Raw genomic sequence first — 23342 nt, forward strand, 5'->3', positions numbered from 1 at the left:
TTGGGACCGCAAGGTTGTCTGGTTAAAAACCCAGGACAAGTGGTTTAAAAAGGCTGGGCTCCATAGCTCAGAGGTTAGAGCACTGGTCTTGTAAACCAGGCGTCGCGAGTTCAATTCTCGCTGGGGCATTCGTGATTCTTTTGGGGGCAGTGGTGCCAAAGAAACGCCATGTCCAAGTTTGGCACCGAAATGTTGTCTGGTTAAAAACCCAGGACAAATGGTATAAAAAGGCTGGGCTCCATAGCTCAGAGGTTAGAGCACTGGTCTTGTAAACCAGGGGTCGTGAGTTCAATTCTCGCTGGGGCCTTTGCGTTGACTTTGGGTCAGTCCTGCCAAAAAAACAGGTTATTGTAGTTTGGGACCACAAGGTGTCTGGTTTAAATCCAAAGACCAGTTGATCAAGCAGGCAGGGCTCAATAGCTCAGAGGTTAGCTTACTGATCTTGTAAACCAGGGGTCGTGAGCTCAATTCTAGTTGGTGCATTTAAGATTCTTTTGGGAGCAGTCATACCGAAAACTGAATGCCGAAGTTTGGGACAGCAATGTTGTCTTGTTCAAACCTCAAGACCAGTGATTTAAAAATGCAAGGCACCATAGCTCAGAGGTTAGAGCACTGGTCTTGTAAACCAGGGGTCGCGAGTTCAATTCTCGCTGGGGCCTTTGTGATTCTTTTGGGGGCAGTGGTGCCAAAGAAACTCCATGTTGAAGTTTGGCACCGAAAAGTGGTTTAAAAAGGCTGGGCTCCATAGCTCAGAGGTTAGAGCACTGGTCTTGTAAACCAGGGGCAGCGAACTCAATTCTAGTTGGTGCATTTAAGATTCTTTTGGGAGCAGTCATGCCGAAAAACTGAATGAAGAAGTTCGGGACAGCAAGGTTGTCTATTTTAAAAACGCAAGGCTCCATTGCTCAGAGGTAAGAGCACTGGTCTTGTATACCAGGGGTCGCGAGTATAATTCTCGCTGGGGCCTTAGTGATTCTTTTGGGGGCAGTGGTTCCAAAAAAACAGCATGGCCAAGTTTGGCACCGCAATGTTGTCTGGTTAAAAACCCAGGACAAGTGTTTTAAAAAGGCTAGGCTCCATAGCTCAGAGGTTAGAGCACTGGTCTTGTAAACCAGGGGTCGCGAGTTCAATTCTCGCTGGGGCCTTTGCGTTGATTTTGGGTCAGTCGTGCCAAAAAAACAGGTTATTGTAGTTTGGGACCGCAAGGTGTCTGGTTTCAACCCGAAGACCAGTCGATCAAGCAGGCAGCGCTCAATAGCTCAGAGGTTAGCTTACTGATCTTGTAAACCAGGGGTCGTGAGCTCAATTCTAGTTGGTGCATTTAAGATTCTTTTGGGAGCAGTCATACCGAAAACTGAATGCTGAAGTTTGGGACAGCAATGTTGTCTTGTTCAAACCTCAAGACCAGTGATTTAAAAATGCAAGGCACCATAGCTCAGAGGTTAGAGCACTGGTCTTGTAAACCAGGGGTCGCGAGTTCAATTCTCGCTGGGGCCTTTGTGATTCTTTTGGGGGCAGTGGTGCCAAAGAAACTCCATGTTGAAGTTTGGCACCGAAAGGTTGTCTGGTTAAAAACCCAGGACAAGTTGTTTAAAAAGGCAAGGCTCCATAGCTCAGAGCTTAGAGCACTGCTCGTGTAAACCAGGGGTCGGGAGTTCAATTCTCGCTGGGGCCTTTGAGGTGCTTTTGAGATCAGTTGTGTTGAAAAAGATTATGTTTTTATTTTTGGACAGCAATGTTGTCTTGTTCAAACCTCAAGACCAGTGTTTAAAAAAGTGCAAGGCTCCATAGCTCAGAGGTTAGAGCACTGGTCTTGTAAACCAGGGGTCGTGAGTTCAATTCTCTCTGGAGCCTTTAAGATGCTTTTGACATCAGTTGTGTTGAAAAAAGATTATGCATTTATTTTGGGACCGCAAGGTTGTCTGGTTAAAAACCCAGGACAAGTGGTTTAAAAAGGCTGGGCTCCATAGCTCAGAGGTTAGAGCACTGGTCTTGTAAACCAGGCGTCGCGAGTTCAATTCTCGCTGGGGCATTCGTGATTCTTTTGGGGGCAGTGGTGCCAAAGAAACGCCATGTCCAAGTTTGGCACCGAAATGTTGTCTGGTTAAAAACCCAGGACAAATGGTATAAAAAGGCTGGGCTCCATAGCTCAGAGGTTAGAGCACTGGTCTTGTAAACCAGGGGTCGTGAGTTCAATTCTCGCTGGGGCCTTTGCGTTGACTTTGGGTCAGTCCTGCCAAAAAAACAGGTTATTGTAGTTTGGGACCACAAGGTGTCTGGTTTAAATCCAAAGACCAGTTGATCAAGCAGGCAGGGCTCAATAGCTCAGAGGTTAGCTTACTGATCTTGTAAACCAGGGGTCGTGAGCTCAATTCTAGTTGGTGCATTTAAGATTCTTTTGGGAGCAGTCATACCGAAAACTGAATGCCGAAGTTTGGGACAGCAATGTTGTCTTGTTCAAACCTCAAGACCAGTGATTTAAAAATGCAAGGCACCATAGCTCAGAGGTTAGAGCACTGGTCTTGTAAACCAGGGGTCGCGAGTTCAATTCTCGCTGGGGCCTTTGTGATTCTTTTGGGGGCAGTGGTGCCAAAGAAACTCCATGTTGAAGTTTGGCACCGAAAAGTGGTTTAAAAAGGCTGGGCTCCATAGCTCAGAGGTTAGAGCACTGGTCTTGTAAACCAGGGGCAGCGAACTCAATTCTAGTTGGTGCATTTAAGATTCTTTTGGGAGCAGTCATGCCGAAAAACTGAATGAAGAAGTTCGGGACAGCAAGGTTGTCTATTTTAAAAACGCAAGGCTCCATTGCTCAGAGGTAAGAGCACTGGTCTTGTATACCAGGGGTCGCGAGTATAATTCTCGCTGGGGCCTTAGTGATTCTTTTGGGGGCAGTGGTTCCAAAAAAACAGCATGGCCAAGTTTGGCACCGCAATGTTGTCTGGTTAAAAACCCAGGACAAGTGTTTTAAAAAGGCTAGGCTCCATAGCTCAGAGGTTAGAGCACTGGTCTTGTAAACCAGGGGTCGCGAGTTCAATTCTCGCTGGGGCCTTTGCGTTGATTTTGGGTCAGTCGTGCCAAAAAAACAGGTTATTGTAGTTTGGGACCGCAAGGTGTCTGGTTTAAACCCGAAGACCAGTCGATCAAGCAGGCAGCGCTCAATAGCTCAGAGGTTAGCTTACTGATCTTGTAAACCAGGGGTCGTGAGCTCAATTCTAGTTGGTGCATTTAAGATTCTTTTGGGAGCAGTCATACCGAAAACTGAATGCTGAAGTTTGGGACAGCAATGTTGTCTTGTTCAAACCTCAAGACCAGTGATTTAAAAATGCAAGGCACCATAGCTCAGAGGTTAGAGTACTGGTCTTGTAAACCAGGGGTCGCGAGTTCAATTCTCGCTGGGGCCTTTGTGATTCTTTTGGGGGCAGTGGTGCCAAAGAAACTCCATGTTGAAGTTTGGCACCGAAAAGTGGTTTAAAAAGGCTGGGCTCCATAGCTCAGAGGTTAGAGCACTGGTCTTGTAAACCAGGGGTCGTGAGTTCAATTCTCGCTGGGGCCTTTGAGTTGACTTTGGGTCAGTCCTGCCAAAAAAACAGGTTATTGTAGTTTGGGACCACAAGGTGTCTGGTTTAAATCCAAAGACCAGTTGATCAAGCAGGCAGGGCTCTATAGCTCAGACGTTAGCGCACTGATCTTGTAAACCAGGGTCGCGAATTCAATTCTAGTTGGTGCATTTAAGATTCTTTTGGGAGCCGTCATGCTGAAAAACTGAATGAAGAAGTTCGGGACAGCAAGGTTGTCCGTTTTAAAAATGCAAGGCTCCATAGCTCAGAGGTTAGAGCACTGGTCTTGTAATCCAGGGGTCGCGAGTTCAATTCTCGCTGGGGCCTTTGTGATTCTTTTTGGGACAGTGGTTCCAAAAAAACAGCATGGCCTAGTTTGGCACCGCAAGGTTGTCTGGTTTTAAGCCCAAGACCAGTGTATCAAGCAGGCAGGGCTCGATAATTCAGAAGTTAGAGCACTGGTCTTGTAAACCAGGGGTCGCGAGTTCAATTCTAGTTGGTGCATTTAAGATTCTTTTGGAAGCAGTCATGCCAAAAACTGAATGGCGAAGTTTGGGACAGCAATGTTGTCTTTTTCAAACCTCAAGACCAGTGTTTTAAAAAGGCAAGGCTCCATAGCTCAGAGGTTAGAGCACTGGTCTTGTAAACCAGGGGTCGCGAGTTCATTTCTCGCTGGGGCCTTTGTGATTCTTTTGGGAGCAGTGGTGCCAAAAAAATAGCATGTCCAAGTTTGGCACCGCAAGGTTGTCTGGTTAAAAACCCAGGACAAGTGGTTTAAAAAGGCTGGGCTCCATAGCTCAGAGGTTAGAGCACTGGTCTTGTAAACCAGGGGTCGTGAGTTCAATTCTCTCTGGAGCCTTTAAGATGCTTTTGACATCAGTTGTGTTGAAAAAAGATTATGCATTTATTTTGGGACCGCAAGGTTGTCTGGTTAAAAACCCAGGACAAGTGGCTTAATAAGGCTGGGCTCCATAGCTCAGAGGTTAGACCACTGGTCTTGTAAACCAGGCGTCGCGGGTTCAATTCTCACTGGGGCCTTCTTGATTCTTTTGGGGACAGTGGTGCCAAGAAACGCCATGTCCAAGTTTGGCACCGAAAGGTTGTCTGGTTAAAAACCCAGGACAAGTGGTTTAAAAAGGCTGGGCTCAAAAACTCAGAGGTTAGCGCACTGATCTTGTAAACCAGGGGTCGCGAGCTCAATTCTAGTTGGTGCATTTAAGATTCTTTTGGGAGCAGTCATGCCGAAAACTGAATGCTGAAGTTTGGGACAGCAATGTTGTCTTGTTCAAACCTCAAGACCAGTGTTTTAAAAATGCAAGGCTCCATAGCTCAGAGGTTAGAGCACTGGTCTTGTAAACCAGGGGTCGCGAGTTCAATTCTCGCTGGGGCCTTAGTGATTCTTTTGGGGGCAGTGGTGCCAAAGAAACCCCATGTCCAAGTTTGGCACCGAAAGGTTGTCTGGTTAAAAACCCAGGACAAGTTGTTTAAAAAGGCAAGGCTCCATAGCTCAGAGCTTAGAGCACTGGTCGTGTAAACCAGGGGTCGGGAGTTCAATTCTCGCTGGGGCCTTTGAGGTGCTTTTGAGATCAGTTGTGTTGAAAAAGATTATGTTTTTATTTTTGGACAGCAATGTTGTCTTGTTCAAACCTCAAGACCAGTGTTTAAAAAAGTGCAAGGCTCCATAGCTCAGAGGTTAGAGCACTGGTCTTGTAAACCAGGGGTCGTGAGTTCAATTCTCTCTGGAGCCTTTAAGATGCTTTTGACATCAGTTGTGTTGAAAAAAGATTATGCATTTATTTTGGGACCGCAAGGTTGTCTGGTTAAAAACCCAGGACAAGTGGTTTAAAAAGGCTGGGCTCCATAGCTCAGAGGTTAGAGCACTGGTCTTGTAAACCAGGCGTCGCGAGTTCAATTCTCGCTGGGGCATTCGTGATTCTTTTGGGGGCAGTGGTGCCAAAGAAACGCCATGTCCAAGTTTGGCACCGAAATGTTGTCTGGTTAAAAACCCAGGACAAATGGTATAAAAAGGCTGGGCTCCATAGCTCAGAGGTTAGAGCACTGGTCTTGTAAACCAGGGGTCGTGAGTTCAATTCTCGCTGGGGCCTTTGCGTTGACTTTGGGTCAGTCCTGCCAAAAAAACAGGTTATTGTAGTTTGGGACCACAAGGTGTCTGGTTTAAATCCAAAGACCAGTTGATCAAGCAGGCAGGGCTCAATAGCTCAGAGGTTAGCTTACTGATCTTGTAAACCAGGGGTCGTGAGCTCAATTCTAGTTGGTGCATTTAAGATTCTTTTGGGAGCAGTCATACCGAAAACTGAATGCCGAAGTTTGGGACAGCAATGTTGTCTTGTTCAAACCTCAAGACCAGTGATTTAAAAATGCAAGGCACCATAGCTCAGAGGTTAGAGCACTGGTCTTGTAAACCAGGGGTCGCGAGTTCAATTCTCGCTGGGGCCTTTGTGATTCTTTTGGGGGCAGTGGTGCCAAAGAAACTCCATGTTGAAGTTTGGCACCGAAAAGTGGTTTAAAAAGGCTGGGCTCCATAGCTCAGAGGTTAGAGCACTGGTCTTGTAAACCAGGGGCAGCGAACTCAATTCTAGTTGGTGCATTTAAGATTCTTTTGGGAGCAGTCATGCCGAAAAACTGAATGAAGAAGTTCGGGACAGCAAGGTTGTCTATTTTAAAAACGCAAGGCTCCATTGCTCAGAGGTAAGAGCACTGGTCTTGTATACCAGGGGTCGCGAGTATAATTCTCGCTGGGGCCTTAGTGATTCTTTTGGGGGCAGTGGTTCCAAAAAAACAGCATGGCCAAGTTTGGCACCGCAATGTTGTCTGGTTAAAAACCCAGGACAAGTGTTTTAAAAAGGCTAGGCTCCATAGCTCAGAGGTTAGAGCACTGGTCTTGTAAACCAGGGGTCGCGAGTTCAATTCTCGCTGGGGCCTTTGCGTTGATTTTGGGTCAGTCGTGCCAAAAAAACAGGTTATTGTAGTTTGGGACCGCAAGGTGTCTGGTTTAAACCCGAAGACCAGTCGATCAAGCAGGCAGCGCTCAATAGCTCAGAGGTTAGCTTACTGATCTTGTAAACCAGGGGTCGTGAGCTCAATTCTAGTTGGTGCATTTAAGATTCTTTTGGGAGCAGTCATACCGAAAACTGAATGCTGAAGTTTGGGACAGCAATGTTGTCTTGTTCAAACCTCAAGACCAGTGATTTAAAAATGCAAGGCACCATAGGTCAGAGGTTAGAGCACTGGTCTTGTAAACCAGGGGTCGCAAGTTCAATTCTCTCTGGGGCCTTTGTGATTCTTTTGGGCGCAGTGGTGCCAAAGAAACTCCATGTTGAAGTTTGGCACCGAAAAGTGGTTTAAAAAGGCTGGGCTCCATAGCTCAGAGGTTAGAGCACTGGTCTTGTAAACCAGGGGTCGTGAGTTCAATTCTCGCTGGGGCCTTTGAGTTGACTTTGGGTCAGTCCTGCCAAAAAAACAGGTTATTGTAGTTTGGGACCACAAGGTGTCTGGTTTAAATCCAAAGACCAGTTGATCAAGCAGGCAGGGCTCTATAGCTCAGACGTTAGCGCACTGATCTTGTAAACCAGGGTCGCGAATTCAATTCTAGTTGGTGCATTTAAGATTCTTTTGGGAGCCGTCATGCTGAAAAACTGAATGAAGAAGTTCGGGACAGCAAGGTTGTCCGTTTTAAAAATGCAAGGCTCCATAGCTCAGAGGTTAGAGCACTGGTCTTGTAATCCAGGGGTCGCGAGTTCAATTCTCGCTGGGGCCTTTGTGATTCTTTTTGGGACAGTGGTTCCAAAAAAACAGCATGGCCTAGTTTGGCACCGCAAGGTTGTCTGGTTTTAAGCCCAAGACCAGTGTATCAAGCAGGCAGGGCTCGATAATTCAGAAGTTAGAGCACTGGTCTTGTAAACCAGGGGTCGCGAGTTCAATTCTAGTTGGTGCATTTAAGATTCTTTTGGAAGCAGTCATGCCAAAAACTGAATGGCGAAGTTTGGGACAGCAATGTTGTCTTTTTCAAACCTCAAGACCAGTGTTTTAAAAAGGCAAGGCTCCATAGCTCAGAGGTTAGAGCACTGGTCTTGTAAACCAGGGGTCGCGAGTTCATTTCTCGCTGGGGCCTTTGTGATTCTTTTGGGAGCAGTGGTGCCAAAAAAATAGCATGTCCAAGTTTGGCACCGCAAGGTTGTCTGGTTAAAAACCCAGGACAAGTGGTTTAAAAAGGCTGGGCTCCATAGCTCAGAGGTTAGAGCACTGGTCTTGTAAACCAGGGGTCGTGAGTTCAATTCTCTCTGGAGCCTTTAAGATGCTTTTGACATCAGTTGTGTTGAAAAAAGATTATGCATTTATTTTGGGACCGCAAGGTTGTCTGGTTAAAAACCCAGGACAAGTGGCTTAATAAGGCTGGGCTCCATAGCTCAGAGGTTAGACCACTGGTCTTGTAAACCAGGCGTCGCGGGTTCAATTCTCACTGGGGCCTTCTTGATTCTTTTGGGGACAGTGGTGCCAAAGAAACGCCATGTCCAAGTTTGGCACCGAAATGTTGTCTGGTTAAAAACCCAGGACAAATGGTATAAAAAGGCTGGGCTCCATAGCTCAGAGGTTAGAGCACTGGTCTTGTAAACCAGGGGTCGTGAGTTCAATTCTCGCTGGGGCCTTTGCGTTGACTTTGGGTCAGTCCTGCCAAAAAAACAGGTTATTGTAGTTTGGGACCACAAGGTGTCTGGTTTAAATCCAAAGACCAGTTGATCAAGCAGGCAGGGCTCAATAGCTCAGAGGTTAGCTTACTGATCTTGTAAACCAGGGGTCGTGAGCTCAATTCTAGTTGGTGCATTTAAGATTCTTTTGGGAGCAGTCATACCGAAAACTGAATGCCGAAGTTTGGGACAGCAATGTTGTCTTGTTCAAACCTCAAGACCAGTGATTTAAAAATGCAAGGCACCATAGCTCAGAGGTTAGAGCACTGGTCTTGTAAACCAGGGGTCGCGAGTTCAATTCTCGCTGGGGCCTTTGTGATTCTTTTGGGGGCAGTGGTGCCAAAGAAACTCCATGTTGAAGTTTGGCACCGAAAAGTGGTTTAAAAAGGCTGGGCTCCATAGCTCAGAGGTTAGAGCACTGGTCTTGTAAACCAGGGGCAGCGAACTCAATTCTAGTTGGTGCATTTAAGATTCTTTTGGGAGCAGTCATGCCGAAAAACTGAATGAAGAAGTTCGGGACAGCAAGGTTGTCTATTTTAAAAACGCAAGGCTCCATTGCTCAGAGGTAAGAGCACTGGTCTTGTATACCAGGGGTCGCGAGTATAATTCTCGCTGGGGCCTTAGTGATTCTTTTGGGGGCAGTGGTTCCAAAAAAACAGCATGGCCAAGTTTGGCACCGCAATGTTGTCTGGTTAAAAACCCAGGACAAGTGTTTTAAAAAGGCTAGGCTCCATAGCTCAGAGGTTAGAGCACTGGTCTTGTAAACCAGGGGTCGCGAGTTCAATTCTCGCTGGGGCCTTTGCGTTGATTTTGGGTCAGTCGTGCCAAAAAAACAGGTTATTGTAGTTTGGGACCGCAAGGTGTCTGGTTTAAACCCGAAGACCAGTCGATCAAGCAGGCAGCGCTCAATAGCTCAGAGGTTAGCTTACTGATCTTGTAAACCAGGGGTCGTGAGCTCAATTCTAGTTGGTGCATTTAAGATTCTTTTGGGAGCAGTCATACCGAAAACTGAATGCTGAAGTTTGGGACAGCAATGTTGTCTTGTTCAAACCTCAAGACCAGTGATTTAAAAATGCAAGGCACCATAGGTCAGAGGTTAGAGCACTGGTCTTGTAAACCAGGGGTCGCAAGTTCAATTCTCTCTGGGGCCTTTGTGATTCTTTTGGGCGCAGTGGTGCCAAAGAAACTCCATGTTGAAGTTTGGCACCGAAAAGTGGTTTAAAAAGGCTGGGCTCCATAGCTCAGAGGTTAGAGCACTGGTCTTGTAAACCAGGGGTCGTGAGTTCAATTCTCGCTGGGGCCTTTGAGTTGACTTTGGGTCAGTCCTGCCAAAAAAACAGGTTATTGTAGTTTGGGACCACAAGGTGTCTGGTTTAAATCCAAAGACCAGTTGATCAAGCAGGCAGGGCTCTATAGCTCAGACGTTAGCGCACTGATCTTGTAAACCAGGGTCGCGAATTCAATTCTAGTTGGTGCATTTAAGATTCTTTTGGGAGCCGTCATGCTGAAAAACTGAATGAAGAAGTTCGGGACAGCAAGGTTGTCCGTTTTAAAAATGCAAGGCTCCATAGCTCAGAGGTTAGAGCACTGGTCTTGTAATCCAGGGGTCGCGAGTTCAATTCTCGCTGGGGCCTTTGTGATTCTTTTTGGGACAGTGGTTCCAAAAAAACAGCATGGCCTAGTTTGGCACCGCAAGGTTGTCTGGTTTTAAGCCCAAGACCAGTGTATCAAGCAGGCAGGGCTCGATAATTCAGAAGTTAGAGCACTGGTCTTGTAAACCAGGGGTCGCGAGTTCAATTCTAGTTGGTGCATTTAAGATTCTTTTGGAAGCAGTCATGCCAAAAACTGAATGGCGAAGTTTGGGACAGCAATGTTGTCTTTTTCAAACCTCAAGACCAGTGTTTTAAAAAGGCAAGGCTCCATAGCTCAGAGGTTAGAGCACTGGTCTTGTAAACCAGGGGTCGCGAGTTCATTTCTCGCTGGGGCCTTTGTGATTCTTTTGGGAGCAGTGGTGCCAAAAAAATAGCATGTCCAAGTTTGGCACCGCAAGGTTGTCTGGTTAAAAACCCAGGACAAGTGGTTTAAAAAGGCTGGGCTCCATAGCTCAGAGGTTAGAGCACTGGTCTTGTAAACCAGGGGTCGTGAGTTCAATTCTCTCTGGAGCCTTTAAGATGCTTTTGACATCAGTTGTGTTGAAAAAAGATTATGCATTTATTTTGGGACCGCAAGGTTGTCTGGTTAAAAACCCAGGACAAGTGGCTTAATAAGGCTGGGCTCCATAGCTCAGAGGTTAGACCACTGGTCTTGTAAACCAGGCGTCGCGGGTTCAATTCTCACTGGGGCCTTCTTGATTCTTTTGGGGACAGTGGTGCCAAAGAAACGCCATGTCCAAGTTTGGCACCGAAATGTTGTCTGGTTAAAAACCCAGGACAAATGGTATAAAAAGGCTGGGCTCCATAGCTCAGAGGTTAGAGCACTGGTCTTGTAAACCAGGGGTCGTGAGTTCAATTCTCGCTGGGGCCTTTGCGTTGACTTTGGGTCAGTCCTGCCAAAAAAACAGGTTATTGTAGTTTGGGACCACAAGGTGTCTGGTTTAAATCCAAAGACCAGTTGATCAAGCAGGCAGGGCTCAATAGCTCAGAGGTTAGCTTACTGATCTTGTAAACCAGGGGTCGTGAGCTCAATTCTAGTTGGTGCATTTAAGATTCTTTTGGGAGCAGTCATACCGAAAACTGAATGCCGAAGTTTGGGACAGCAATGTTGTCTTGTTCAAACCTCAAGACCAGTGATTTAAAAATGCAAGGCACCATAGCTCAGAGGTTAGAGCACTGGTCTTGTAAACCAGGGGTCGCGAGTTCAATTCTCGCTGGGGCCTTTGTGATTCTTTTGGGGGCAGTGGTGCCAAAGAAACTCCATGTTGAAGTTTGGCACCGAAAAGTGGTTTAAAAAGGCTGGGCTCCATAGCTCAGAGGTTAGAGCACTGGTCTTGTAAACCAGGGGCAGCGAACTCAATTCTAGTTGGTGCATTTAAGATTCTTTTGGGAGCAGTCATGCCGAAAAACTGAATGAAGAAGTTCGGGACAGCAAGGTTGTCTATTTTAAAAACGCAAGGCTCCATTGCTCAGAGGTAAGAGCACTGGTCTTGTATACCAGGGGTCGCGAGTATAATTCTCGCTGGGGCCTTAGTGATTCTTTTGGGGGCAGTGGTTCCAAAAAAACAGCATGGCCAAGTTTGGCACCGCAATGTTGTCTGGTTAAAAACCCAGGACAAGTGTTTTAAAAAGGCTAGGCTCCATAGCTCAGAGGTTAGAGCACTGGTCTTGTAAACCAGGGGTCGCGAGTTCAATTCTCGCTGGGGCCTTTGCGTTGATTTTGGGTCAGTCGTGCCAAAAAAACAGGTTATTGTAGTTTGGGACCGCAAGGTGTCTGGTTTAAACCCGAAGACCAGTCGATCAAGCAGGCAGCGCTCAATAGCTCAGAGGTTAGCTTACTGATCTTGTAAACCAGGGGTCGTGAGCTCAATTCTAGTTGGTGCATTTAAGATTCTTTTGGGAGCAGTCATACCGAAAACTGAATGCTGAAGTTTGGGACAGCAATGTTGTCTTGTTCAAACCTCAAGACCAGTGATTTAAAAATGCAAGGCACCATAGGTCAGAGGTTAGAGCACTGGTCTTGTAAACCAGGGGTCGCGAGTTCAATTCTCTCTGGGGCCTTTGTGATTCTTTTGGGGGCAGTGGTGCCAAAGAAACTCCATGTTGAAGTTTGGCACCGAAAAGTGGTTTAAAAAGGCTGGGCTCCATAGCTCAGAGGTTAGAGCACTGGTCTTGTAAACCAGGGGTCGTGAGTTCAATTCTCGCTGGGGCCTTTGAGTTGACTTTGGGTCAGTCCTGCCAAAAAAACAGGTTATTGTAGTTTGGGACCACAAGGTGTCTGGTTTAAATCCAAAGACCAGTTGATCAAGCAGGCAGGGCTCTATAGCTCAGACGTTAGCGCACTGATCTTGTAAACCAGGGTCGCGAATTCAAATCTAGTTGGTGCATTTAAGATTCTTTTGGGAGCCGTCATGCTGAAAAACTGAATGAAGAAGTTCGGGACAGCAAGGTTGTCCGTTTTAAAAATCCAAGGCTCCATAGCTCAGAGGTTAGAGCACTGGTCTTGTAATCCAGGGGTCGCGAGTTCAATTCTCGCTGGGGCCTTTGTGATTCTTTTTGGGACAGTGGTTCCAAAAAAACAGCATGGCCTAGTTTGGCACCGCAAGGTTGTCTGGTTTTAAGCCCAAGACCAGTGTATCAAGCAGGCAGGGCTCGATAATTCAGAAGTTAGAGCACTGGTCTTGTAAACCAGGGGTCGCGAGTTCAATTCTAGTTGGTGCATTTAAGATTCTTTTGGAAGCAGTCATGCCAAAAACTGAATGGCGAAGTTTGGGACAGCAATGTTGTCTTTTTCAAACCTCAAGACCAGTGTTTTAAAAAGGCAAGGCTCCATAGCTCAGAGGTTAGAGCACTGGTCTTGTAAACCAGGGGTCGCGAGTTCATTTCTCGCTGGGGCCTTTGTGATTCTTTTGGGAGCAGTGGTGCCAAAAAAATAGCATGTCCAAGTTTGGCACCGCAAGGTTGTCTGGTTAAAAACCCAGGACAAGTGGTTTAAAAAGGCTGGGCTCCATAGCTCAGAGGTTAGAGCACTGGTCTTGTAAACCAGGGGTCGTGAGTTCAATTCTCTCTGGAGCCTTTAAGATGCTTTTGACATCAGTTGTGTTGAAAAAAGATTATGCATTTATTTTGGGACCGCAAGGTTGTCTGGTTAAAAACCCAGGACAAGTGGCTTAATAAGGCTGGGCTCCATAGCTCAGAGGTTAGACCACTGGTCTTGTAAACCAGGCGTCGCGGGTTCAATTCTCACTGGGGCCTTCTTGATTCTTTTGGGGACAGTGGTGCCAAAGAAACGCCATGTCCAAGTTTGGCACCGAAAGGTTGTCTGGTTAAAAACCCAGGACAAGTGGTTTAAAAAGGCTGGGCTCAAAAACTCAGAGGTTAGCGCACTGATCTTGTAAACCAGGGGTCGCGAGCTCAATTCTAGTTGGTGCATTTAAGATTCTTTTGGGAGCAGTCATACCGAAAACTGAATGCTGAAGTTTGGGACAGCAATGTTGTCTTGTTCAAACCTCAAGACCAGTGTTTTAAAAATGCAAGGCTCCATAGCTCAGAGGTTAGAGCACTGGTCTTGTAAACCAGGGGTCGCGAGTTCAATTCTCGCTGGGGCCTTAGTGATTCTTTTGGGGGCAGTGGTGCCAAAGAAACCCCATGTCCAAGTTTGGCACCGAAAGGTTGTCTGGTTAAAAACCCAGGACAAGTTGTTTAAAAAGGCAAGGCTCCATAGCTCAGAGCTTAGAGCACTGGTCGTGTAAACCAGGGGTCGGGAGTTCAATTCTCGCTGGGGCCTTTGAGGTGCTTTTGAGATCAGTTGTGTTGAAAAAGATTATGTTTTTATTTTTGGACAGCAATGTTGTCTTGTTCAAACCTCAAGACCAGTGTTTAAAAAAGTGCAAGGCTCCATAGCTCAGAGGTTAGAGCACTGGTCTTGTAAACCAGGGGTCGTGAGTTCAATTCTCTCTGGAGCCTTTAAGATGCTTTTGACATCAGTTGTGTTGAAAAAAGATTATGCATTTATTTTGGGATTGCAAGGTTGTCTGGTTAAAAACCCAGGACAAGTGGTTTAAAAAGGCTGGGCTCCATAGCTCAGAGGTTAGAGCACTGGTCTTGTAAACCAGGCGTCGCGAGTTCAATTCTCGCTGGGGCATTCGTGATTCTTTTGGGGGCAGTGGTGCCAAAGAAACGCCATGTCCAAGTTTGGCACCGAAATGTTGTCTGGTTAAAAACCCAGGACAAATGGTATAAAAAGGCTGGGCTCCATAGCTCAGAGGTTAGAGCACTGGTCTTGTAAACCAGGGGTCGTGAGTTCAATTCTCGCTGGGGCCTTTGCGTTGACTTTGGGTCAGTCCTGCCAAAAAAACAGGTTATTGTAGTTTGGGACCACAAGGTGTCTGGTTTAAATCCAAAGACCAGTTGATCAAGCAGGCAGGGCTCAATAGCTCAGAGGTTAGCTTACTGATCTTGTAAACCAGGGGTCGTGAGCTCAATTCTAGTTGGTGCATTTAAGATTCTTTTGGGAGCAGTCATACCGAAAACTGAATGCCAAAGTTTGGGACAGCAATGTTGTCTTGTTCAAACCTCAAGACCAGTGATTTAAAAATGCAAGGCACCATAGCTCAGAGGTTAGAGCACTGGTCTTGTAAACCAGGGGTTGCGAGTTCAATTCTCGCTGGGGCCTTTGTGATTCTTTTGGGGGCAGTGGTGCCAAAGAAACTCCATGTTGAAGTTTGGCACCGAAAAGTGGTTTAAAAAGGCTGGGCTCCATAGCTCAGAGGTTAGAGCACTGGTCTTGTAAACCAGGGGCAGCGAACTCAATTCTAGTTGGTGCATTTAAGATTCTTTTGGGAGCAGTCATGCCGAAAAACTGAATGAAGAAGTTCGGGACAGCAAGGTTGTCTATTTTAAAAACGCAAGGCTCCATTGCTCAGAGGTAAGAGCACTGGTCTTGTATACCAGGGGTCGCGAGTATAATTCTCGCTGGGCCCTTAGTGATTCTTTTGGGGGCAGTGGTTCCAAAAAAACAGCATGGCCAAGTTTGGCACCGCAATGTTGTCTGGTTAAAAACCCAGGACAAGTGTTTTAAAAAGGCTAGGCTCCATAGCTCAGAGGTTAGAGCACTGGTCTTGTAAACCAGGGGTCGCGAGTTCAATTCTCGCTGGGGCCTTTGCGTTGATTTTGGGTCAGTCGTGCCAAAAAAACAGGTTATTGTAGTTTGGGACCGCAAGGTGTCTGGTTTCAACCCGAAGACCAGTCGATCAAGCAGGCAGCGCTCAATAGCTCAGAGGTTAGCTTACTGATCTTGTAAACCAGGGGTCGTGAGCTCAATTCTAGTTGGTGCATTTAAGATTCTTTTGGGAGCAGTCATACCGAAAACTGAATGCTGAAGTTTGGGACAGCAATGTTGTCTTGTTCAAACCTCAAGACCAGTGATTTAAAAATGCAAGGCACCATAGCTCAGAGGTTAGAGCACTGGTCTTGTAAACCAGGGGTCGCGAGTTCAATTCTCGCTGGGGCCTTTGTGATTCTTTTGGGGGCAGTGGTGCCAAAGAAACTCCATGTTGAAGTTTGGCACCGAAAAGTGGTTTAAAAAGGCTGGGCTCCATAGCTCAGAGGTTAGAGCACTGGTCTTGTAAACCAGGGGTCGTGAGTTCAATTCTCGCTGGGGCCTTTGAGCTGACTTTGGGTCAGTCCTGCCAAAAAAACAGGTTATTGTAGTTTGGGACCACAAGGTGTCTGGTTTAAATCCAAAGACCAGTTGATCAAGCAGGCAGGGCTCTATAGCTCAGACGTTAGCGCACTGATCTTGTAAACCAGGGTCGCGAATTCAATTCTACTTGGTGCATTTAAGATTCTTTTGGGAGCCCTCATGCTGAAAAACTGAATGAAGAAGTTCGGGACAGCAAGGTTGTCCGTTTTAAAAATGCAAGGCTCCATAGCTCAGAGGTTAGAGCACTGGTCTTGTAATCCAGGGGTCGCGAGTTCAATTCTCGCTGGGGCATTTGTGATTCTTTTGGGGACAGTGGTTCCAAAAAAACAGCATGGCCTAGTTTGGCACCGCAAGGTTGTCTGGTTTTAAGCCCAAGACCAGTGTATCAAGCAGGCAGGGCTCGATAATTCAGAAGTTAGAGCACTGGTCTTGTAAACCAGGGGTCGCGAGTTCAATTCTAGTTGGTGCATTTAAGATTCTTTTGGAAGCAGTCATGCCAAAAACTGAATGGCGAAGTTTGGGACAGCAATGTTGTCTTTTTCAAACCTCAAGACCAGTGTTTTAAAAAGGCAAGGCTCCATAGCTCAGAGGTTAGAGCACTGGTCTTGTAAACCAGGGGTCGCGAGTTCATTTCTCGCTGGGGCCTTTGTGATTCTTTTGGGAGCAGTGGTGCCAAAAAAATAGCATGTCCAAGTTTGGCACCGCAAGGTTGTCTGGTTAAAAACCCAGGACAAGTGGTTTAAAAAGGCTGGGCTCCATAGCTCAGAGGTTAGAGCACTGGTCTTGTAAACCAGGGGTCGTGAGTTCAATTCTCTCTGGAGCCTTTAAGATGCTTTTGACATCAGTTGTGTTGAAAAAAGATTATGCATTTATTTTGGGACCGCAAGGTTGTCTGGTTAAAAACCCAGGACAAGTGGCTTAATAAGGCTGGGCTCCATAGCTCAGAGGTTAGACCACTGGTCTTGTAAACCAGGCGTCGCGGGTTCAATTCTCACTGGGGCCTTCTTGATTCTTTTGGGGACAGTGGTGCCAAAGAAACGCCATGTCCAAGTTTGGCACCGCAAGGTTGTCTGGTTAAAAACCCAGGACAAGTGGTTTAAAAAGGCTGGGCTCAAAAACTCAGAGGTTAGCGCACTGATCTTGTAAACCAGGGGTCGCAAGCTCAATTCTAGTTGGTGCATTTAAGATTCTTTTGGGAGCAGTCATACCGAAAACTGAATGCTGAAGTTTGGGACAGCAATGTTGTCTTGTTCAAACCTCAAGACCAGTGTTTTAAAAATGCAAGGCTCCATAGCTCAGAGGTTAGAGCACTGATCTTGTAAACCAGGGGTCGCGAGTTCAATTCTCGCTGGGGCCTTAGTGATACTTTTGGGGGCAGTGGTGCCAAAGAAACCCCATGTCGAAGTTTGGCACCGAAAGGTTGTCTGGTTAAAAACCCAGGACAAGTTGTTTAAAAAGGCAAGGCTCCATAGCTCAGAGCTTAGAGCACTGGTCGTGTAAACCAGGGGTCGGGAGTTCAATTCTCGCTGGGGCCTTTGAGGTGCTTTTGAGATCAGTTGTGTTGAAAAAGATTATGTTTTTATTTTTGGACAGCAATGTTGTCTTGTTCAAACCTCAAGACCAGTGTTTAAAAAGTGCAAGGCTCCATAGCTCAGAGGTTAGAGCAGTGGTCTTGTAAACCAGGGGTCGCAAGTTCAATTCTCGCTGGGGCGTTTGTGAGACTTTTGGGGGCAGTGGTGCCAGAAACCCCATGTCCAAGTTTGGCACCGAAAGGTTGTCTGGTTAAAAACCCAGGACAAGTGGTTTAAAAAGGCTGGGCTCCATAGCTCAGAGGTCAGAGCACTGGTCTTATAAACCAGGGGTTGCGAGTTCAATTCTCGCTGGGGCCTTTGTGATTCTTTTGGGGGCAGTGGTGCCAAAGAAACTCCATGTTGAAGTTTGGCACCGAAAGGTTGTCTGGTTAAAAACCCAGAACAAGTGGTTTAAAAAGGCTGGGCTCCATAGCTCAGAGGTTAGAGCACTGGTCTTGTAAACCAGGTGTCGTGAGTTCAATTCTGGCTGGGGCCTTTGTGATTCTTTTGGGGGCAGTGGTGCCAAAAAACGCCATATCAACGTTTGGCACCGAAAGGTTGTCTGGTTAAAAACCCAGGACAAGGGGTTTAAAGAGACTGGGCTCCATAGCACTGGTCTTGTAAACCAGGGTTCGCGAATTCAATTCACGCTGGTGCCTTTAAGGTGCTTTTGAGATCAGTTGTGTTGAAAAAAAGATTATGTTTTTATTTTTGGACTGGTTTAAACCCCAAGACCAGTGTTTTCAAAAGTCTTGGCTCCGTAGCTCAGAGGTTAGCGCACTGGTCTTGTACACTACGAGTCGTGAGTTCAATTCTCGCTGGGGACTTTACATTGGTATTGGGTCAGTTGTGCCAAAAAAAGAGTAGTTGTAGTTTGGAACCGCAAGGATGTCTGGTTTTAAGCCCAAGACCAGTGTATCAAGCAGGCAGGGTCCGATAACTCAGAAGTTAGAGCACTGGTCTTGTAAACCAGGGGTCGCGAGTTCAGTTCTAGTTGGTGCATTTAAGATTCTTTTGGAAGCAGTCATGCCAAAAACTGAATGGCGAAGTTTGGGACAGCAAACTTTGTCTTTTTCAAACCTCAAGACCAGTGTTTTAAAAATGCAAGGCACCATAGCTCAGAGGTTAGAGCACTGGTCTTGTAAACCAGGGGTCGCGAGTTCAATTCTCGCTGGGCCCTTTGTGATTCTTTTGGGGCAGTGGTGCCAAAGAAACTCCATGTTGAAGTTTGGCACCGAAAGGTTGTATGGTTAAAAACCCAGGACAAGTGGTTTAAAAAGGCTGGGCTCCATAGCTCAGAGGTTAGAGCACTGGTCTTGTAAACCAGGGGTCGTGAGTTCAATTCTCTCTGGAGCCTTTAAGATGCTTTTGACATCAGTTGTGTTGAAAAAAGATTATGCATTTATTTTGGGACCGCAATGTTGTCTGGTTAAAAACCCAGGACAAGTGGTTTAAAAAGGCTGGGCTCCATAGCTCAGAGGTTAGAGCACTGGTCTTGTAAACCAGGCGTCGCGAGTTCAATTCTCCCTGGGGCCTTTGCGTTGATTTTGGGGCAGTCGTGCTAAAAAAACAGGTTATTGTAGTTTGGGACCGCAAGGTGTCTGGTTTAAACCCGAAGACCAGTCAATCAAGCAGGCAGGGCTCAATAGCTCAGAGGTTAGCGCACTGATCTTGTAAACCAGGGGTCGCGAGCTCAATTCTAGTTGGTGCATTTAAGATTCATTTGGGAGCAGTCATACCGAAAACTGAATGCTGAAGTTTGGGACAGCAATGTTGTCTTGTTCAAACCTCAAGACCAGTGTTCTAAAAATTCAAGGCTCCATTAGAGCACTGGTTAGAGCACTGGTCTTGTAAACCAGGGGTCGCGAGTTCAATTATCGCTGGGGCCTTTGTGATTCTTTTGGGGGCAGTGGTGCCAAAGAAACTCCATGTTGAAGTTTGGCACCCAAAGGTTGTCTGGTTAAAAACCCAGGACAAGTGGTTTAAAAAGGCTGGGCTCCATAGCTCAGAGGTTAGAACACTGGTCTTGTAAACCAGGGGTCGCGAGTTCAATTCTCGCTGGGGCCTTTGTGATTCTTTTGGGGGCAGTGGTGCCAAAGAAACTCCATGTTGAAGTTTGGCACCGAAAGGTTGTCTGGTTAAAAACCCAGGACAAGTGGGTTAAAAACCCAGGACAAGTGGTTTAAAAAGGCTGGGCTCCATAGCTCAGAGGTTAGAGCACTGGTCTTGTAAACCAGGGGTCGCGAGTTCAATTCTCGCTGGGGCCTTTGTGATTCTTTTGGGGGCAGTGGTGACAAAAAACACCATATCAACGTTTGGCACCGAAAGGTTGTCTGGTTAAAAACCCAGGACAAGGGGTTTAAAGAGACTGGGCTCCATAGCACTGGTCTTGTAAACCAGGGTTCGCGAATTCAATTCACGCTGGGGCCTTTAAGGTGCTTTTGAGATCGCTTGTGTTGAAAAAAGATTATGTTTTTATTTTTGGACTGGTTTAAACCCCAAGACCAGTGTTTTCAAAAGGCTTGGCTTCGTAGCTCAGAGGTTAGCGCACTGGTCTTGTAAACTAGGAGTGGTGAGTTCAATTCTCGCTGGGGACTTTACATTGGTATTGGGTCAGTTGTGCCAAAAAAAGAGTAGTTGTAGTTTGGAACCGCAGGGATGTCTGGTCTTAAGCCCAAGACCAGTGTATCAAGCAGGCAGGGCTCGATAACTCAGAAGTAAGAGCACTGGTCTTGTAAACCAGGGGTCGCGAGTTCAATTCTAGTTGGTGCATTTAAGATTCTTTTGGAAGCAGTCATGCCAAAAACTGAATGGTGAAGTCTGGGACAGCAATGTTGTCTTTTTCAAACCTCAAGACCAGTGTTTTAAAAAGGCAAGGCTCCATAGCTCAGAGGTTAGAGCACTGGTCTTGTAAACCAGGGGTCGCGAGTTCAATTCTCGCTGGGGCCTTTGTGATTTTTTGGGGGGCAGTTGTGCCAAAAAAAATAGCATGTGCAAGTTTGGCACCGCAAGGTTGTCTGCTTAAAAACCCAGGACAAGTGCTTTAAAAAGACTGGGCTCCATAGCTCAGAGGTTAGAGCACTGGTCTTGTAAACCAGGGGTCGTGAGTTCAATTCTCTCTGGAGCCTTTAAGATGCTTTTGACATCAGTTGTGTTGAAAAAAGATTATGCATTTATTTTGGGACCGCAAGGTTGTCTGGTTAAAAACCCAGGACAAGTGGCTTAATAAGGCTGGGCTCCATAGCTCAGAGGTTAGAGCACTGGTCTTGTAAACCAGGCGTCGCGAGTTTAATTCTCACTGGGGCCTTCTCGATTCTTTTGGGGACAGTGGTGCCAAAGAAACGCCATGTCCAAGTTTGGCACCGAAAGGTTGTCTGGTTAAAAACCCAGGACAAGTGGTTTAAAAAGGCTGGGCTCAAAAACTCAGAGGTTAGAGCACTGGTTTTGTAAACCAGGGGTCGCGAGTTCAATTCTCGCTGGGGCCTTTGTGTTGACTTTGGGTCAGTCCTCCCAAAAAAACAGGTTATTGTAGTTTGGGACCACAAGGTGTCTGGTTTAAACCCAAAGACCAGTTGATCAAGCAGGCAGGGCTCAATAGCTCAGACGTTAGCGCACTGATCTTGTAAACCAGGGGCCGCAAATTCAATTCTAGTTGGTGCATTTACAGTTTTTCTCCATTGGTTTGGCTCATTTCTTGAAACTGAGATGACATTCTCAAAATAACATGGACAAATTCCCAAACTAACTTGCAGTTTCTCATAACAGAATGGCATTTCTCATTGCTTTCATCACATTTCAAATGCTTTGTACATGTCTCAAGCACTTAGTACATCTTTGCAAATGGTTTTGTACAAGTAGCCTACACTTAACACAATCATCCTACATTTAGTACATTTTCCAAAAGAATGCATCTAGTTGATCTATCTTAATTGGTTAGTTCTCAGTGTAATGGTTGTTCTCTCCAAAACATGTCAGCACAATTTCATCATATAAGTCATCATCTGCAGAATAGTCTGCTCAATTCTCAAAATGAATTAAGAAATTGTAATACAATACAGAACACATATTTTGGAACATTTCATAAATTCATTACAATCAGGTGAGTAGGTAACAGGTGAAAGCAGGTTTTGACGAAAATGAGTGTCCCACATTACTGGTGACCAATCCATCAGTTTGTTGTCTATTATTTTGAATGCTGGCATTGCTCTATATACAGTGGATATAAAAAGTCTACACACCCCTGTTCAAATGCCAGGTTTTTGTGTTGTAAAAAAATTAAAGCAAGACAAATAATTTCATAACTTTTTTCACATTTAATGTGACCTATAACCTGTACAATGCAATTGAAAAACAAACATAAATCTTTACAGCGAAAAAATATAAAACAAAAAACTTAAAATCACCTGGTTAAATACATATAACTAATACTTTGTTGCAACATCTTTGGCATTTATTACAGCACTCAGTGTTTTTGGGTAGGAACCTATCAGCGTGACACATCTTGATGTGGCAAAATTTGCCCACTCTTCTTTGCATAACTGCTCAAAATCTGACAAAATGTGAGGGCATCTCCTGTGCCCAGCCCTCTTCAGATTACCCCACAGATGTTCAATGGGATTCAGGTCTGGATTCAGGCTGGGCCATTCCAAAGCCTTAATCTTATACCGCTGAAGCCATTCTTTTGTTGATTTAGATGTGTCCTTTGTGTCATTGTTGTGCTGAAAGATGAAGTTCCTTTTCATCTTCAGTTTTCTACCAGAGGCCGAAGGTTTTTGCCAATACTGACTGGTATTTGGAACTGTTCAAAATTCCGTCCACCCTGAATAAAGCCCCAGTTCCAGCTGAAGAAAAACAGCCCCAAAGTATGATGCTGCCACCACCATGCTTCACTGTAGGTATGCTGTTCTTTTGGTGACGAGCAGTGTTGCTTTTGCGCCTAATATACCTTTTGGAATTATGTCCAAAACGTTTAACCTTGGTTTCATTAAACCATAACACATTTTCCCACATGCGTTTGGTAGATATCAGATGAATTTTTGGAAAATTAAGTAGAGCTTAGATGTTTTCTGGATGTTTGTTTTGCACAGACATATGAAGAAGTCGGCAGATTGTTGTCACATGTACTACACAGCCAGTACTTGCCAGAAATTCTTGCAGCTCCTTCAGTGCTGCTGTCGGCCTCTTGGCAGCCTCCTTGACCAATTTTCTTCTTGTCTTATCATAAATTTTTGTCAAATGTCTTGTTCTTGGTAATGTCTTGTTGTGCCATGTTTTCTCCACTTGATGATGACAGTCTTCAAAGTGTTCCATGGTATATTTAATGACTTTTGTAGCCTTCACTTGACTGATATCTATGAATAATGAGATACCTCTGATGCTCTGGCATCTCTTTGTGGACCATGGCTTGTGCTGAAAGATGTGGCTACAAAAATATCAGGACAAGCCTACTAGAACAGTTAAACTTTATTTGGAATTGATCAGAGGCACTTTAATCGTTGACAGGTGTGTGCTGACTCCAATTTAAAGTGAATTTGAAGGTTATTGGTTAAATTTGAACACAGCAACACCCCTAGTTATAAAAGGGTGTGCACACTTATGCAACCTCAATATCTCAGTTGTTTATTTTTACTTCACCTCCCTGAAAGATTTCTGTTTGTTTTTCAATTGCATTGTACAGGTTATAGGTCACATTATAGGTAGAAATTATTTGTCTTATTGTAATTTTTTTACATCACAAAAACCTGGCATTTGAACAGGGGTGTGTAGACTTTTTCTATCCACTGTATACATCTTGGCCTGGTGCTAGTTCTTTGATGCTAGTCCTGTGATTATATAATGATTATATAGTCCTGTGATGATATAATGATTATATAGTCCTGTGGCGATCAGTGTAGAGGATGGCTCAGGCATTCTTCCCACAGTGCATTGCTAAAGAACATATCAGATGCAATGTTGATGAGAATTTATGGCCAAACCAGGAAGGTGATGGAGAGAGGGGAGTGACACAGAGTAGTCAGAATGTTACTGTATTGCATTTGTGATGCTTGACTATTTTTTTACCTACTGTAATGTATTTTGTTTTGTTTTTGCAGGTTTTTGTCATTTGTATACATAGTATATTTGATACATTTTCCTTAGTATTTTCTTTTCTT

General features: G+C 45.5%; 61 non-coding genes across 61 annotated transcripts; all 61 read left to right on the forward strand.

The window, feature by feature from the left end:
• Window positions 1-56: 56 nt before the first annotated feature.
• trnat-ugu (transfer RNA threonine (anticodon UGU)) lies at window positions 57-132 on the forward strand. Its single transcript has one exon. It is a non-coding gene; the product is annotated as a tRNA-Thr (tRNA).
• A 102-nt stretch (window positions 133-234) lies between these two features.
• trnat-ugu (transfer RNA threonine (anticodon UGU)) lies at window positions 235-307 on the forward strand. Its single transcript has one exon. It is a non-coding gene; the product is annotated as a tRNA-Thr (tRNA).
• A 279-nt stretch (window positions 308-586) lies between these two features.
• On the forward strand, window positions 587-659 carry trnat-ugu (transfer RNA threonine (anticodon UGU)). Its single transcript has one exon. It is a non-coding gene; the product is annotated as a tRNA-Thr (tRNA).
• Window positions 660-1072: 413 nt separating this feature from the next.
• Window positions 1073-1145, forward strand: trnat-ugu (transfer RNA threonine (anticodon UGU)). The gene has a single exon. It is a non-coding gene; the product is annotated as a tRNA-Thr (tRNA).
• A 279-nt stretch (window positions 1146-1424) lies between these two features.
• On the forward strand, window positions 1425-1497 carry trnat-ugu (transfer RNA threonine (anticodon UGU)). The gene has a single exon. It is a non-coding gene; the product is annotated as a tRNA-Thr (tRNA).
• A 284-nt stretch (window positions 1498-1781) lies between these two features.
• Window positions 1782-1854, forward strand: trnat-ugu (transfer RNA threonine (anticodon UGU)). The gene has a single exon. It is a non-coding gene; the product is annotated as a tRNA-Thr (tRNA).
• A 106-nt stretch (window positions 1855-1960) lies between these two features.
• Window positions 1961-2036, forward strand: trnat-ugu (transfer RNA threonine (anticodon UGU)). The gene has a single exon. It is a non-coding gene; the product is annotated as a tRNA-Thr (tRNA).
• A 102-nt stretch (window positions 2037-2138) lies between these two features.
• trnat-ugu (transfer RNA threonine (anticodon UGU)) lies at window positions 2139-2211 on the forward strand. Its single transcript has one exon. It is a non-coding gene; the product is annotated as a tRNA-Thr (tRNA).
• Window positions 2212-2490: 279 nt separating this feature from the next.
• Window positions 2491-2563, forward strand: trnat-ugu (transfer RNA threonine (anticodon UGU)). The gene has a single exon. It is a non-coding gene; the product is annotated as a tRNA-Thr (tRNA).
• A 413-nt stretch (window positions 2564-2976) lies between these two features.
• On the forward strand, window positions 2977-3049 carry trnat-ugu (transfer RNA threonine (anticodon UGU)). The gene has a single exon. It is a non-coding gene; the product is annotated as a tRNA-Thr (tRNA).
• A 279-nt stretch (window positions 3050-3328) lies between these two features.
• On the forward strand, window positions 3329-3401 carry trnat-ugu (transfer RNA threonine (anticodon UGU)). Its single transcript has one exon. It is a non-coding gene; the product is annotated as a tRNA-Thr (tRNA).
• A 79-nt stretch (window positions 3402-3480) lies between these two features.
• On the forward strand, window positions 3481-3553 carry trnat-ugu (transfer RNA threonine (anticodon UGU)). Its single transcript has one exon. It is a non-coding gene; the product is annotated as a tRNA-Thr (tRNA).
• A 258-nt stretch (window positions 3554-3811) lies between these two features.
• Window positions 3812-3884, forward strand: trnat-ugu (transfer RNA threonine (anticodon UGU)). The gene has a single exon. It is a non-coding gene; the product is annotated as a tRNA-Thr (tRNA).
• A 281-nt stretch (window positions 3885-4165) lies between these two features.
• On the forward strand, window positions 4166-4238 carry trnat-ugu (transfer RNA threonine (anticodon UGU)). The gene has a single exon. It is a non-coding gene; the product is annotated as a tRNA-Thr (tRNA).
• Window positions 4239-4343: 105 nt separating this feature from the next.
• trnat-ugu (transfer RNA threonine (anticodon UGU)) lies at window positions 4344-4416 on the forward strand. Its single transcript has one exon. It is a non-coding gene; the product is annotated as a tRNA-Thr (tRNA).
• A 459-nt stretch (window positions 4417-4875) lies between these two features.
• On the forward strand, window positions 4876-4948 carry trnat-ugu (transfer RNA threonine (anticodon UGU)). The gene has a single exon. It is a non-coding gene; the product is annotated as a tRNA-Thr (tRNA).
• A 284-nt stretch (window positions 4949-5232) lies between these two features.
• trnat-ugu (transfer RNA threonine (anticodon UGU)) lies at window positions 5233-5305 on the forward strand. The gene has a single exon. It is a non-coding gene; the product is annotated as a tRNA-Thr (tRNA).
• A 106-nt stretch (window positions 5306-5411) lies between these two features.
• On the forward strand, window positions 5412-5487 carry trnat-ugu (transfer RNA threonine (anticodon UGU)). The gene has a single exon. It is a non-coding gene; the product is annotated as a tRNA-Thr (tRNA).
• Window positions 5488-5589: 102 nt separating this feature from the next.
• trnat-ugu (transfer RNA threonine (anticodon UGU)) lies at window positions 5590-5662 on the forward strand. The gene has a single exon. It is a non-coding gene; the product is annotated as a tRNA-Thr (tRNA).
• A 279-nt stretch (window positions 5663-5941) lies between these two features.
• trnat-ugu (transfer RNA threonine (anticodon UGU)) lies at window positions 5942-6014 on the forward strand. Its single transcript has one exon. It is a non-coding gene; the product is annotated as a tRNA-Thr (tRNA).
• Window positions 6015-6427: 413 nt separating this feature from the next.
• Window positions 6428-6500, forward strand: trnat-ugu (transfer RNA threonine (anticodon UGU)). The gene has a single exon. It is a non-coding gene; the product is annotated as a tRNA-Thr (tRNA).
• A 431-nt stretch (window positions 6501-6931) lies between these two features.
• Window positions 6932-7004, forward strand: trnat-ugu (transfer RNA threonine (anticodon UGU)). Its single transcript has one exon. It is a non-coding gene; the product is annotated as a tRNA-Thr (tRNA).
• A 258-nt stretch (window positions 7005-7262) lies between these two features.
• On the forward strand, window positions 7263-7335 carry trnat-ugu (transfer RNA threonine (anticodon UGU)). The gene has a single exon. It is a non-coding gene; the product is annotated as a tRNA-Thr (tRNA).
• A 281-nt stretch (window positions 7336-7616) lies between these two features.
• Window positions 7617-7689, forward strand: trnat-ugu (transfer RNA threonine (anticodon UGU)). Its single transcript has one exon. It is a non-coding gene; the product is annotated as a tRNA-Thr (tRNA).
• Window positions 7690-7794: 105 nt separating this feature from the next.
• On the forward strand, window positions 7795-7867 carry trnat-ugu (transfer RNA threonine (anticodon UGU)). Its single transcript has one exon. It is a non-coding gene; the product is annotated as a tRNA-Thr (tRNA).
• Window positions 7868-8151: 284 nt separating this feature from the next.
• Window positions 8152-8224, forward strand: trnat-ugu (transfer RNA threonine (anticodon UGU)). The gene has a single exon. It is a non-coding gene; the product is annotated as a tRNA-Thr (tRNA).
• Window positions 8225-8503: 279 nt separating this feature from the next.
• trnat-ugu (transfer RNA threonine (anticodon UGU)) lies at window positions 8504-8576 on the forward strand. The gene has a single exon. It is a non-coding gene; the product is annotated as a tRNA-Thr (tRNA).
• Window positions 8577-8989: 413 nt separating this feature from the next.
• trnat-ugu (transfer RNA threonine (anticodon UGU)) lies at window positions 8990-9062 on the forward strand. The gene has a single exon. It is a non-coding gene; the product is annotated as a tRNA-Thr (tRNA).
• Window positions 9063-9493: 431 nt separating this feature from the next.
• Window positions 9494-9566, forward strand: trnat-ugu (transfer RNA threonine (anticodon UGU)). Its single transcript has one exon. It is a non-coding gene; the product is annotated as a tRNA-Thr (tRNA).
• Window positions 9567-9824: 258 nt separating this feature from the next.
• On the forward strand, window positions 9825-9897 carry trnat-ugu (transfer RNA threonine (anticodon UGU)). The gene has a single exon. It is a non-coding gene; the product is annotated as a tRNA-Thr (tRNA).
• A 281-nt stretch (window positions 9898-10178) lies between these two features.
• trnat-ugu (transfer RNA threonine (anticodon UGU)) lies at window positions 10179-10251 on the forward strand. The gene has a single exon. It is a non-coding gene; the product is annotated as a tRNA-Thr (tRNA).
• Window positions 10252-10356: 105 nt separating this feature from the next.
• On the forward strand, window positions 10357-10429 carry trnat-ugu (transfer RNA threonine (anticodon UGU)). Its single transcript has one exon. It is a non-coding gene; the product is annotated as a tRNA-Thr (tRNA).
• A 284-nt stretch (window positions 10430-10713) lies between these two features.
• Window positions 10714-10786, forward strand: trnat-ugu (transfer RNA threonine (anticodon UGU)). Its single transcript has one exon. It is a non-coding gene; the product is annotated as a tRNA-Thr (tRNA).
• Window positions 10787-11065: 279 nt separating this feature from the next.
• trnat-ugu (transfer RNA threonine (anticodon UGU)) lies at window positions 11066-11138 on the forward strand. Its single transcript has one exon. It is a non-coding gene; the product is annotated as a tRNA-Thr (tRNA).
• Window positions 11139-11551: 413 nt separating this feature from the next.
• Window positions 11552-11624, forward strand: trnat-ugu (transfer RNA threonine (anticodon UGU)). Its single transcript has one exon. It is a non-coding gene; the product is annotated as a tRNA-Thr (tRNA).
• A 431-nt stretch (window positions 11625-12055) lies between these two features.
• Window positions 12056-12128, forward strand: trnat-ugu (transfer RNA threonine (anticodon UGU)). The gene has a single exon. It is a non-coding gene; the product is annotated as a tRNA-Thr (tRNA).
• Window positions 12129-12386: 258 nt separating this feature from the next.
• Window positions 12387-12459, forward strand: trnat-ugu (transfer RNA threonine (anticodon UGU)). Its single transcript has one exon. It is a non-coding gene; the product is annotated as a tRNA-Thr (tRNA).
• Window positions 12460-12740: 281 nt separating this feature from the next.
• On the forward strand, window positions 12741-12813 carry trnat-ugu (transfer RNA threonine (anticodon UGU)). Its single transcript has one exon. It is a non-coding gene; the product is annotated as a tRNA-Thr (tRNA).
• A 105-nt stretch (window positions 12814-12918) lies between these two features.
• On the forward strand, window positions 12919-12991 carry trnat-ugu (transfer RNA threonine (anticodon UGU)). The gene has a single exon. It is a non-coding gene; the product is annotated as a tRNA-Thr (tRNA).
• A 460-nt stretch (window positions 12992-13451) lies between these two features.
• On the forward strand, window positions 13452-13524 carry trnat-ugu (transfer RNA threonine (anticodon UGU)). The gene has a single exon. It is a non-coding gene; the product is annotated as a tRNA-Thr (tRNA).
• A 284-nt stretch (window positions 13525-13808) lies between these two features.
• trnat-ugu (transfer RNA threonine (anticodon UGU)) lies at window positions 13809-13881 on the forward strand. The gene has a single exon. It is a non-coding gene; the product is annotated as a tRNA-Thr (tRNA).
• A 106-nt stretch (window positions 13882-13987) lies between these two features.
• trnat-ugu (transfer RNA threonine (anticodon UGU)) lies at window positions 13988-14063 on the forward strand. The gene has a single exon. It is a non-coding gene; the product is annotated as a tRNA-Thr (tRNA).
• Window positions 14064-14165: 102 nt separating this feature from the next.
• trnat-ugu (transfer RNA threonine (anticodon UGU)) lies at window positions 14166-14238 on the forward strand. The gene has a single exon. It is a non-coding gene; the product is annotated as a tRNA-Thr (tRNA).
• Window positions 14239-14517: 279 nt separating this feature from the next.
• trnat-ugu (transfer RNA threonine (anticodon UGU)) lies at window positions 14518-14590 on the forward strand. Its single transcript has one exon. It is a non-coding gene; the product is annotated as a tRNA-Thr (tRNA).
• A 413-nt stretch (window positions 14591-15003) lies between these two features.
• On the forward strand, window positions 15004-15076 carry trnat-ugu (transfer RNA threonine (anticodon UGU)). The gene has a single exon. It is a non-coding gene; the product is annotated as a tRNA-Thr (tRNA).
• A 279-nt stretch (window positions 15077-15355) lies between these two features.
• On the forward strand, window positions 15356-15428 carry trnat-ugu (transfer RNA threonine (anticodon UGU)). Its single transcript has one exon. It is a non-coding gene; the product is annotated as a tRNA-Thr (tRNA).
• Window positions 15429-15507: 79 nt separating this feature from the next.
• Window positions 15508-15580, forward strand: trnat-ugu (transfer RNA threonine (anticodon UGU)). The gene has a single exon. It is a non-coding gene; the product is annotated as a tRNA-Thr (tRNA).
• A 258-nt stretch (window positions 15581-15838) lies between these two features.
• trnat-ugu (transfer RNA threonine (anticodon UGU)) lies at window positions 15839-15911 on the forward strand. Its single transcript has one exon. It is a non-coding gene; the product is annotated as a tRNA-Thr (tRNA).
• A 281-nt stretch (window positions 15912-16192) lies between these two features.
• trnat-ugu (transfer RNA threonine (anticodon UGU)) lies at window positions 16193-16265 on the forward strand. The gene has a single exon. It is a non-coding gene; the product is annotated as a tRNA-Thr (tRNA).
• Window positions 16266-16370: 105 nt separating this feature from the next.
• Window positions 16371-16443, forward strand: trnat-ugu (transfer RNA threonine (anticodon UGU)). Its single transcript has one exon. It is a non-coding gene; the product is annotated as a tRNA-Thr (tRNA).
• A 460-nt stretch (window positions 16444-16903) lies between these two features.
• trnat-ugu (transfer RNA threonine (anticodon UGU)) lies at window positions 16904-16976 on the forward strand. Its single transcript has one exon. It is a non-coding gene; the product is annotated as a tRNA-Thr (tRNA).
• A 459-nt stretch (window positions 16977-17435) lies between these two features.
• Window positions 17436-17508, forward strand: trnai-uau (transfer RNA isoleucine (anticodon UAU)). The gene has a single exon. It is a non-coding gene; the product is annotated as a tRNA-Ile (tRNA).
• A 105-nt stretch (window positions 17509-17613) lies between these two features.
• On the forward strand, window positions 17614-17686 carry trnat-ugu (transfer RNA threonine (anticodon UGU)). Its single transcript has one exon. It is a non-coding gene; the product is annotated as a tRNA-Thr (tRNA).
• Window positions 17687-18296: 610 nt separating this feature from the next.
• On the forward strand, window positions 18297-18370 carry trnat-ugu (transfer RNA threonine (anticodon UGU)). Its single transcript has one exon. It is a non-coding gene; the product is annotated as a tRNA-Thr (tRNA).
• A 104-nt stretch (window positions 18371-18474) lies between these two features.
• On the forward strand, window positions 18475-18547 carry trnat-ugu (transfer RNA threonine (anticodon UGU)). The gene has a single exon. It is a non-coding gene; the product is annotated as a tRNA-Thr (tRNA).
• Window positions 18548-18653: 106 nt separating this feature from the next.
• On the forward strand, window positions 18654-18726 carry trnat-ugu (transfer RNA threonine (anticodon UGU)). The gene has a single exon. It is a non-coding gene; the product is annotated as a tRNA-Thr (tRNA).
• Window positions 18727-19184: 458 nt separating this feature from the next.
• On the forward strand, window positions 19185-19257 carry trnat-ugu (transfer RNA threonine (anticodon UGU)). The gene has a single exon. It is a non-coding gene; the product is annotated as a tRNA-Thr (tRNA).
• A 127-nt stretch (window positions 19258-19384) lies between these two features.
• On the forward strand, window positions 19385-19457 carry trnat-ugu (transfer RNA threonine (anticodon UGU)). The gene has a single exon. It is a non-coding gene; the product is annotated as a tRNA-Thr (tRNA).
• Window positions 19458-20066: 609 nt separating this feature from the next.
• trnat-ugu (transfer RNA threonine (anticodon UGU)) lies at window positions 20067-20139 on the forward strand. The gene has a single exon. It is a non-coding gene; the product is annotated as a tRNA-Thr (tRNA).
• A 106-nt stretch (window positions 20140-20245) lies between these two features.
• On the forward strand, window positions 20246-20318 carry trnat-ugu (transfer RNA threonine (anticodon UGU)). Its single transcript has one exon. It is a non-coding gene; the product is annotated as a tRNA-Thr (tRNA).
• A 106-nt stretch (window positions 20319-20424) lies between these two features.
• trnat-ugu (transfer RNA threonine (anticodon UGU)) lies at window positions 20425-20497 on the forward strand. Its single transcript has one exon. It is a non-coding gene; the product is annotated as a tRNA-Thr (tRNA).
• The last annotated feature ends 2845 nt before the right edge of the window (window positions 20498-23342 follow it).

Source organism: Astyanax mexicanus, chromosome 1, assembly GCF_023375975.1.
Source record: "Astyanax mexicanus isolate ESR-SI-001 chromosome 1, AstMex3_surface, whole genome shotgun sequence".
NCBI classification, from domain to species: domain Eukaryota; kingdom Metazoa; phylum Chordata; class Actinopteri; order Characiformes; family Acestrorhamphidae; genus Astyanax; species Astyanax mexicanus.